Consider the following 12,361-nt stretch of genomic DNA (forward strand, 5'->3'; position numbering starts at 1 on the left):
ATAATCAACATCACAATATCCAACTACATTAAGAATGTTGAATTAACAATACATTAACACAAAGTCCCTAACACCCCCATAAGTACTTTAGTACTTTCTTTGTAGCTTTCCAGTGACTCAAGTATTTTCCAAGTACACCAATAATATAATCATATAATGTTATATATGTACATACTTAAGTTCACATCAAGCTACACACAATTGACTCAAATATGATTGCTTGGGGCAATTGATACTTAAAAGCTATCACATTTTCATAATATGTGTCTTTCCAAGAGAGATATGTCAAGATCGTCAGGATTGAGAATGTCACAATAAATTTATGATGCATATAAAAAAAAATGCATTCATAAATACTCATAAATACCCTCATTCACCAAATAGTAAGATTTTTATCTTACACACATGCTAGAGTTCAAAATACACCTTGCACTCTTACACATTATTTTATCTCAAATTCATGCTAGAGTCTCTAACACATAATGAACTCTTACGCACTATTTTTTCATGTCAAATTCATGATAGAGTCTGTAAAGAATGAACTCTTACGCATCCCACACTCATGCTAGAGTCTATAACACACAATTGACTCTTACGCATTATTTTTATCTCAACTCCATGCCAGAGTCCATAGTACACAATGGACTCTTACGTATTATTTTTGTCAAATTCTATGTTAGAGTCTATAATACAAAATGGGCTCTCATGCATGATAAACAAAATAATTAAATACAAAGACTTAATTGGCCTGCTATCGAGAGGATACGACTGGGCAACCAAGTGCAAAGTATCTAATAATTTTCTTCGTCATCCCAAACATCCTACCATATAATAATTTATCGATAGAGCAAAGTTATTATACGTATGGATCTTCGTATAATTGTTACAATTTACATAATAATAACCCCAAATTTATTTATTTATTTAATTCGAATAATATCCGATAAAACCAAGTAATTTATCGTGGTTAGTACATAACCACTCAAAATCATTCATTTTGATGAACAACAATATTATCCACAGTGAACCAATAAATCCCAATAATTATCATAATTAGTCTCACGATAGGCGGGTACATAACCATTCAAAAATCATCGGTTTTGGTGTACAAAAAAAAATTATGCATATTTAACCAAAAGTTCATTTATCTCTAAGTGAATATCATTATACATGCAAGTAATTCAGCTTCAATTAGAAGATAACAGAAAAACCTCCAATCACAATTAAAATAAATATTAGTCATAAATTGTATATTTCATTTAAAAAACTTTTATTAGGTAAAAATGGAAAATAAATCCTTTTATATGTCTCATTTAGTCCAAAAATATTTTCACATAACTCATTAAAATGATTACAAAGTACACCTTTACAATAATAAAGACATAACATATTAAAAATTACTTGATAATCATTATAAAATATTATGGACAAAAAATTAAATTTTGTTCCATTAAATAAGAATTTTATATGCACAAATAATCTCTAGATTTACCCCAAGATATCCTTCAAACAACTAGAGATTTAACCAATAGACACTAAAATAACATTCAATCAAAATAACACAAAATTGTGACAACCACCAAATTACACAACATGCACGGCATCACCGAATTACATAAGGGCAATAATGTATTATGTATTAACATACCGCTGCTCTCAAGGTTCACAAAACCTTTTATTGAATTAACGATAAAATCTAACAATTTATCGCAGTTAGTCTCACGATAGGTGAGAGCATAATTGGTCAAAATCATCAATTTTATATGTAATACAATTATTCGTTCACCAAAAAAAAAAAAAACATTTATTGAATTTGCAATAAAATCCAACAATTTATCATAATTTGTCCCACGATAGGTGGGAACATAACCGGTCAAAATCATCGATTTTATACACAACACAATTATTCATATTGCACAAAATTTCTTAATCTCAATAAGAATGTATATAAATTCACATACATATCTCAAAACGAATGCATATAATTTCACAAGCAAAAATAATATGCGCACCCTTTTATTATAGCACATACCTGAAAATTAGTATTTGTTCATAACCACATATTTCAGTATTACAAATATTATGAACAATGTATACCAAATAATGTGTATATAAAATACACATATATTAACATTTTTTTTCTTCATATAATACTTACCCCTTTCTTTTCACTTCTGAATATGGGACATAACACTTACACGTGTATTTACAACAAATCTTCCACTCACGTGTGAGTTTCTTTTACATTGACTCGGCTTTCTCTTATATGTGAGTCATTTACAAATCATAGAGTGTCACATATACAAGAGTTGCATCATTTTTATTTTATCAATTGATGGGAGCATGACCAAATTTTATGATAATATATATAATTTACTACTCTCATAATGATACATCTCCAAGAAATAATACTTAAAAATTCTTGGCTCAAAAAACGCTTGTTGTGCATGACAAAGGAAATAAAAAAAATGTTGGATTCTATGTTCCACATTTAACATGCATGCAAGAAATTGTCAATCTGTGCACTATAAAGCTTGAATCTTTATGTTGAACATAAATATACTATATAACACATTAACAATTTATGCTCGACAAAAAATATTTCAATCAAAATAAACATCACTTATGATTGAAATAAATATCATGGAGTTGCCAAAACCCTCATTTGTTAGGGATAAAAAAAAAAATATGAATACTCAAAACCATATGTATACATAAAAAATAAAAAAAAAAAAAAAAAAAACAATGTGTATATTCACAAAAATAAAACACATTGTTGAAATAAATACTGCACAAAAACTTAACAAGCTCAAAACAAATACCGCAATTGAACCCAATCTCCTTTCCGCCAAATCCTCATATCCAATAAATCCAAGTTTATTAAAAATATAAAGAACTCATAATTTGACATAAAATGACATGAATCTATGATAAGTTTACACAGATTTAAAAATTATAAAGTGCCACAAGTGTCAAAAGAAATTCAAAAAGTCACGACACATGCTTCAATCTTTAACTTGCTTTGTTTGGTAAATAAGTAAATCAATGTTAATGCAAAAGCCTCATCGCTCCATCTATGGCATGTCCATCTTAACCTTTATATATATATATATATATATATATATATAAACGGTTAATACCTTATACTTCAAAATACAAAGCAAACCCAAAATCAGAGAAAAACACACACAGGCCACACTCCAGATTAAGCTAAAACCTCTTTTACACATATGTGATCAAGCTTTGTTAAAAAAAAAAACTGCGTTTATGCTTCAGTTTAATTGCGGTCAGAGATGGGCGTTAAGCCTGAGCATCCAGTAATTTTCACGCATAAACAATGAAATTTTGTCTTTTTTTTAGACTTTTTTTTTTTTTTTTTTTTGACTTTTACATGGCTTTTTTCTGTCCTTTGGATTCCATTACGAATGAAACATGAGAACCCACTCGTACCAGGTGCAGACAGGATCTAAAATAGATATAGATATGTTTGTAAACAGTGCAAATACCTACGCCGCCATGGAAATTGTGAGGTCTTCGGCCAAAGCATCCAGAAAATAAAATAAAAAACGCTAATTTTTTTTTTTTTTTTTTTTTTTGTGCAGTGGCCGGCTGGATTCAATATCTCATTCATTCACCAAAAAAAAAAAAAAAAAAAAAATTGCAGTGATAGCCCATACGATTTTACGAATAACCTTAAAAAGAAAAACAGCTCAAATGCAAGTTTAACGCAAATTTCATTGTTCACAAAAATAATAATAACAATAATATTATTTAAAACAACAAGATTTATCATAGCCATGGAGAAAAGAGACAAAAGGCTCTGATACCAATTGTTAGAATTTCATTAAATAAATCTGTCTTACTCCATAGCATGTGAACAATAATGAAAAGAACGTAAAAACATACCTTCTTTGTTAGAAGATGAGTCTGTCATCTTCCTCCTTTTATCCTGTTGTGTTGTGTGTGTAGAGGGCACTAGTCTCTCAACCCTAATTGCTCCATTGACCTAATGAAGTCTAATGGGCTAACTTCATTTATATATGTAGGGTGAGAGAACATGGCTTTCTCAAGTGTTTATAGAATTGGTCCAGCTCATTATGGACCCAAATATTAAAATGACTATGTTAGTCCACCCAAAAGTGAAATAAAATACAATAGAGGTACGTTATAGAATCACTTCAAGAATATGAAGATGTGCAGGTCGAACCGCATGAGAATGAAGGTTAATATATAATGGTGTGCCATAGCTGGAAGGCTCGGGGACTAGTGAAGGTGGATTGGGATGCTCCGGTTGATGATGACGGAACTAGGGGGAACTAGCATAGGCCAGCCCCCTCGGGCCCCTCCCCCAAAATAAGGAAAAAAAAAAATCTAACTAAAAAAAAAAAGAAATAGTAAAATAGGGCCAAAGATGGCCAAAATTTGGCCCAATTTTCTAATTTTTTAGCCCTATCCAATAAAAAATTTTGGCCCTATTCTTAATTTTTTTGGGTCATATTTATTAAGTTTTTTAATTTTTGGCCCTTACTTTCAAATGCCCACTTTTTTAGCCTTTATGGTAGTCTTTAGTTCATAAAAAAAAAAAAAACCAAAATATTTTTTTTTTAATAAAAAAATTCTAAAGAACTAAAAATAAATAAATAAATTGGCTGGCCCCCTCCCATAAATTGTTTTGGTTCCGTCCCTTTCGGTAGATACCCGAAATAGGAAGATGGGCATAAGAGTAATTATACGATTTTATGGAGAGGTGTTTGCCACTTTGCATTCTCCAAAATATAATATTATTGAGCCGGTTGTTGCAGAATATGTTGTAGCTTTAAGGGCATTAGTTTTGCTAATTAAAGAGATGGGGTGGCATAAGTTGGAGTTGGAAGGAGATGCGTTACAGAGGGTGTAGGCATTAAGAAATTATGACAAAAATTAGTATTGTTATGGCCAATTAATCGACGATACCCATATTGTGCTTAATTCTTTTCAATAGTATTAGAGGGTGTATAATGTGAGAATGGAGGCGAACGAAATAACTCATAAGCTAGCAAAGAATGCAATCTTATTTATGAATAAAGTAGTCCACATTGAGGAAATCCTTTAGTGTGTTAACGATATTGTTTCAGCTAAACACGTTTTTCTAAGAATTTTTTTTCGTCAATAACATGAATGAATGAATAGTTTAAATAAATAAATAAGTCTCATGTGCCTCCCTATCCCCACATGGATCTCACGTGCCATTTTAATGCCAGTTGTGTTTTCTTAAACATTAGAAGGCAAGCACCAACATACTATAAAGAAAGATGTCGCTTACAAAAAAAATTGTCACACATTGAATGAATTATAGATACCAACAAACGTCAGTGATTTCAATTTTTCTGTTTTAGTTACGTTTTATGCATCTCCTTTTGTTTTGTTTAATTATTCTTTCAAAAATTCCATAAGCTTAAAATTTTTTTTTTTTGATATTTTATCCTTATAGAACTAGGACTACATTGTTAAAGTATTAATCAAATAATTAATTAAATTTACATTTTCATATCAGTGCAAATGTGATTTAATATGATATATTAAAACAGATGTCTTGAGTTTGAACATTGCTTTTGTTAATTCACTCTATTTAAATTAAATATTTCACATGTTAGACATCACCTATAAAAAAGAAGTTTGAGCCCACACGTAAGTGATATAACATGGCATTGCCATTAATATTTATTATCACCATGAAAAAAAAAATCGACTTCTTTGGTATGTAATCCTAATTGAAGGTATGGAGGATTTGGATTTTTTTTTTTTTTTGGGTGGGGGGGATATAGAAATATCTAAATATCTAGATGATGTGGATCAGCTAGTGTGGTGGGAAAAAACGACATGTCAAATCATGTGTGCGTGGAATTTTGCCATTGACTCGTCAAACAAAATATGTGTCTACTTTTTTAATTGGTGCTGATGTGACACATTAACGGTTTTCATTAGAATTGCAAACCGAAGTTAAGTGTAATGGGTTATTAATTTGTAGCATAGGATTACCATAGAGAGTGCTATTTGTCAAAGGGGTATAACTATGGACTGATTTTGCATTTTTTGATATATTGCAATACAATGTTACAAAAATGTACAGTACAGACATGGTAGGTATGGCAAGTAAAGGGCAATAGTACAAGTATAATGGTTGGGCAAAATACAATTAACGTTTACTACCTAATTGCAGAAATGACAAACTTTAGCCAAACCAGAGATAAGAACCAAATTAAAAAAGAAAGAAAGAAACGAAACAAATTGAAGAATATAATTATGGATCGATGCATTTAAAATTATTAAGCCAATTTGAAATTAGGTCTTTCCTTTTTTCTTTTTCTTTTTTGTTGTATTATGGCAAGAATTTTAGTTTGATTCTCCAATCAATTAAGAAATTTTAAGGTTGCGTGCATGGAAGAAAATTTGACCCTCTTATATGTAAGTGTCACTCTCTGAGAAATTAACCTCATTGATATTTGGGGAAAATGATTGCAATTATAATTTATAATAGCAGTTATTTATTATTGTCACGAAACCACAAAATATTAGTTACATTTGCATTATATCCTAAAAAACATTAGTTGGCTAAACATTTGTTTCGAGATAATATTAAATGTGGAAGGTTGGGTATGGGAGTGGTAGTTTGGGATAATGAGGAACGTGTGAAGGCAGCTAAATGCGGCATTAGTCACGGAGGAGCTGATTCTACAACTGCGGAGGCATTGGCAGCAATTCATGCCTTGAGATTTTGCATGAAAATTGGAGTGCAAAATATCAGCATGGAAGGAGATGCTAAGAGTGTGGTCGATGGGCTGAATTCAAGGGAGGACAACTGGAGCAGGTTCGGAAGTACATCTTATAGCAGACATAAAACTCTGCTCAACAATTTTGCTTCTCGGGATATAAATTTTGTAGGAAGAAATGCCAATTTTGCAGCCCATAACATGACTAAATTGGCGGCGCAAATGGGAATAGAAAGAGAGTGGTTGGGAGAAATCCTTGATTGTATTTAGTTCAGGGATTATCCGAAGAAAACAATCTGTAACTTCTGATTGATTGATTAATAAAAAATTATCTGATTTACTCAAAAAAAGAAAAAAAAAATTAGTTGTAATTATAACTCGAGCTTCACAAAATGGTTTATATAACTCAGGCTCATCAAATATATAATCAATATATATAGGACTTGGTATATATACACCTTCGTTACCTAACGTAACACTTTATAACTTTTACAATTTCTCTCACTCAAATTCTTGATGTTTATGTCAAAGTCGTCTTGCTTGCCCCAATGTCCGTGACTCACGTGATGTTACTAAATTACTTTTTATTTTTTATTTTTTTATTTTTTTTTATAGCATTTGTAATAATTTAGAGAAGCCCCATATCTAGAAAAAAAAAAAAAAAGTTAAAATTATAATTAAAACCCCTTAAAATCACTTATAAAGTTGATAACAAATCGATTATTAATGGAGTCTACACCAATTTTCTAAAGTAGGCCCACGATCCTCTCTTCAAATTTCCCTTTCAACTTTATTTCCCATCAAGATTAGTGAAATTTGTTAAATTGTGATGCTTGTCCTGGCTCTGAAGTCATCTAACATGTAGAGAAAGGTATCCTCGTTAAGTACGTCATTAAATTTGATTAAACCATGTTAATTCGAAACACACGTCAAGGAGATGTTGAAAACTTTGTCGGTATACACAAATTAGGGTCAAAATAGCATGGGGGTTATATATTGAGGACAGCTATGTATATAGTGATTCTAATTAATTAGTCGCCTGATCTTCATACTAAGCAAAAAAGTTAAGAGGTAAGGAAGAAGAGGGCTGCTACGTGTCTCAAAATTCTTCGTAAATGATTTGGAAAGCACTATCTTAAGAAGGAGTGGAAGACAAGGAAGAGAATAAGAATTTTTTAAGGAAAAATGCTTGCCACATCATTTGAGAAGCATTTTGAAAAGAATATCTTAAGATGTTTAGCATTATCCAAAGAATTTGTCTTTTTTCCAGCCTGGAAAGCAATTGGGGGGGGAGGGAATAATTGATGGTTGGTTAATAGAAATTATTGTCATATTCGTGGGTGTTTTAGCAAATTTGTGTTCTTCTTTTTATAGAAATGCAGGGCGGAAAAGGAAAACAGTGGCCATTTTAAGATATAAAGACAATTAGACAAAGTTACATAAGGCTGGCCAACGTTTGTATGGATTCCATGGGTGAAAATGATTGTAGAAACATGAAGGAATGTGGCAAGAAAACGTAGACGTTTAATTTATTGCTTTGCTGGGTAGAGTCTGAAGACAATAAATTAATTAGGTCTATTTTCTGAAAAATGTTCTCTCTATTTTTGAGCGTTTGCCGTGGAGTAAATTATGGGCCAATCTTAAACCATCTTCAATTAATAAAGCGTAAAATATCTCAATCTTACCTCAAAAAGCCTTCTATTCTCACACACTCTTCCTCTGCAACTCCTTTAGTGTTTTCCTCGTTCTCATAACTCTTTAAATTATATGAAAATATAAAAAATAATTGGGCGATTTTCTTATGAAAAACATTTTTTGAACAAACTAATTAACAACAACAAAAATAGCAACTTTTTCCGCATGATGTTTTCAATTAAAAATAATTTCCGACTAAAAATATTTTAATCACGGGCCCAAGCAAAAAAATCCAAAGCATAAGTTGAGGAATCAATTGAATATGGAGATATTGTTGATTCTTTATTAAAAATATAAATTAATTAGTTGGAACCAAATTATTGTAGGTGACTCAAAGCAGACCACGATCTCTCTTTCTCTCTCTGCATGAGGCGCGTGGGGTCCAATACTCACAAGTCGTGTAACATGACATGAAAATAACGGCTACTTTAGACCAGTCTTCAACCTTTTATTTTTATTTTTATTTGTTTTTTAGTCTTCAACCTTTTATTATCTGGGTTTGTTCCTCTCCATTACTCATCACTTTCCTCCTCAAAATACGTGCCATAATGGCATGTCCGCATGTGATTTGTGAACCTTCTCTTTGAGTGCGCTTTCGATAGCAGATGATGACCATTTAATTTCCTCGATCGTTCCACGTACAGTGGACCGACCGACCGACCAGCCATTTTTTTCAAAGTAAACCCTAGCTGTAATTGCTGTCTTCTCCTCCTCCTCTTATTGTTCCAAATTCAAAGTAAACTCACGGAATTTCAAACTCGATTTGTCTTTCTTTCAACTAGAAAACAAAAACCCAATTCTTCTCGCATCAATTAATCCTATAAAAAAATTAAAAGAAAAAGAAAAAGAAAAAAAAGGAAGAGCAGAAAGAAAATCAAAACATCAAAAGGATCACGGATGACGTTTTTTCCTAACTTGTAGCATTATATATATATATATATATATATATATATATATATATGCTACTCTTCCATGGCATAAAAATACAAGTTTTCCTTTTTAGAGATTTGTCATTGCTCAAAGTTAAAGATTTGTTTTCTTTATTTTTCTAAAATCACCTTTGTTTTGCATGAATTACAAGTAATGCAACATAAAGTAAGTTTTCAGTTTCAAATAAAATTAGAAAACTAATGTAAAACAAAGGGAAAAATTATATTTAATCTTTAGGTTTTCATTACATTTGGATTCAATACTTGGGTTTTCAATTTCAGGAATAAGATTTGAAAGTTTTACCCGGGTTTACAATAAGTTTCTCTATCACTTTAATTACCATCAAAATAAATAGTTTTTCACTGTCACTTATGTTTCATTTAATACGTCAATGTCCATCGCATCCCAATGCAATGCAATTTCAACACAACCGAAGTCTTTTGTTACTATGGGTTTGCTCTTTAGATTAATCTTAGGTTTGTGGTTATCTAAGTTTTATGTGTCAAGTCAATTATTTTTTATGAGTCTTTTGTTTTTGTTTTTGTTTTTGCTTTTTTTTTTTTGTGAACTTAGCACTGCATTTGGGTATTATAACGTGTTAAATAAGACATATAACATATGACAAACCGTTAATTTTGACGATAAAATGACAAAATAACTTATTTTAACCTTAAGCAAAACCTAATGATTGTTTTCTTGAAATTGTAAACTCTAAGTACTAAATTTAATTAAGGGTTAAATACTAAATACCTTCCTGGGGGTTTGTTTTTTTATTTTTTTTTCTTCCTTAGGGTTTGATTTTTATCACATGAGATCCCTGTGGTTTTGATAATAAACTAAATTAGTCATTCCGTCAGTTACACGTTAGTTTACTAAACGGAAGTCCATGGGGACCAATCAAATGTTGACATGTGGCACCTACTTAAATTTTTATTTTTTTTAAAGGAAAAAAAATTTTGGCCACCCCCATCCGGCCGGATGGGGGTAGCCGAAACCGCCCCCATGGCCAAAGGGGGTGGCTCCCAAATGGCCAAGAGCCACCCGCAATTTTTTTTCCTTTTTTTAAATAATAATAATAATAATTATGTGCCACGTGTCAACATTTTATTGATCCACATGGACTTCCGTTAAGTCAACTAACGGTTAACTGACGGAATGACTAATTTGGTATATTATCAAAACCACAAAGACCTCCTATGATAAAAATCAAATCCTATGGGAAAAAAAAATAAAGAAACAAAATTCTAAGGGGGTATTTTGTATTTAACCCTTTAATTAATTAAGGAAAATGTTAGGTGTTCTTCTAGTATTTTTCTGGTGTCCTCCCAACTGTGATGTAGTTGAATTTTAAAATCACCGTTAAATTTAAAATTATCATTATTGACTTTTAATGTATTGGTGATTTCAAAAGTCACATTATAATTAAAAAAATACAAAAAAAAAAAAAAAAAAAAAACACTAAAAAAACATTTAACATTTCTCATTAATTAAAAAAACAAAATTTGGGGCGGCCTATTGCAAAAAGAGTAAAAAACTGCTATATAGTACATGAGAAGCGTACCTCACTTATTGCGTGTCCCTGTCCCACTTCCACACAATGCCAACGTGGAATGTCAGGAAAAAATGGCCTGACAGGATAAATGGCATGTGTAATCGCTGAATCATAAGATAGTAGTGCATTTTGTCCTTTAATTGCATCCATAGGCCGTGACGTTAGCACGTATAATACCATTTCTCCACCTTTGACCGCCCGTGGGGAATAGAATTTATTTAATAGAATGAATTAAGAAACGACCACACACACTGTCCCTATACGTGTCATGCAATCGTCAGCAGAGGACAGTACCCAAACTTTTGCAATACGTGGCTGAAAACGACGGGTTCGATAGGATAACTATATATGGGAATGGAAGGAAGGTGTATTATTGTTGTTCCGATCTCCTCCACGTGGCGGCTGTAGTGGGGGATCAGGTATGGCGTCATAGGCTGGAGTTGTTGTCGTTTTGGCTACGTGTCCTTCTTTGAAATCTACTTTTTGGCTACCCTTCCATTTGAGCTTCGGTGTGGATGCATGAAGGAGATTATTTCCCTTTGGGTTTGTGTGCGGTAAATATGGAAATATTTGGTTGGTAGTCACCAGGATTTGAGAGTTGTGTACGCAAAATCCACTCCATTAAATTACCAAGAAGTGAAGAAGAAGATGAAATGTGTGCGCCACTGGAGCCATGCCTTTATTGTCTTTCCAATAAACTTTTGCATAACTTCCAAAAGTTATTGTGATCCATCATCCCTATAAGGTTTTACTTGTTTAGCAAGTTAATTATAAAGTTATTATTGAACACAACAAATAATTAGGGCCCTTATCAAATGGATACTCCAATTTGATTTGTCATTTTTAAGGGAGTTAATGTAGGATTAATATATAGTTTGTTGTTTATGTGACATACAATGATAATGTTGTTGTTCTCTACAATTTGGTCGTTGGAAATGTGTTTATTATGTGCTTACACATTGAAAATATAATTTTTTTAAGAAAAAAAAAAGTCAAATTAATCACTAAGTTTCATGCGATTTTAATTTGGTTATTAGATTTTTAATTTTGACAACTAAGTTTTTAAGTTTTCATATGGTTTGAAATAGGTCATTCCGTCAACTTACGCTTATTTTACGAGTCGCGTGCCAATTGTACCGACACAAATAATATTTTTTTTAAGAAAAAGAGGTTGTTGATCAACTATGCCACATGACACATACAACTGGCACATAACGTGTCATTAATTAAAATTGTTTTATTTATATATTGTTCTAGATTTTTTTTAATCACATTTTAAAATACCTTCAAAAAAATCAGTTTACATATATATATATTTTTTGACATGTCCGTATAAGAGAAGAAAGATGGATTCGAACTAGTGATATCCACTTCATTAAGCCTGGTCCTAATGGATTGAACTACCTCTTAGAGATAATTAGTTAACATATTGAAT

Source organism: Corylus avellana, chromosome 1, assembly GCF_965113065.1.
Source record: "Corylus avellana chromosome 1, dhCorAvel1.hap1.2, whole genome shotgun sequence".
Taxonomy (NCBI): Eukaryota; Viridiplantae; Streptophyta; class Magnoliopsida; order Fagales; family Betulaceae; genus Corylus; species Corylus avellana.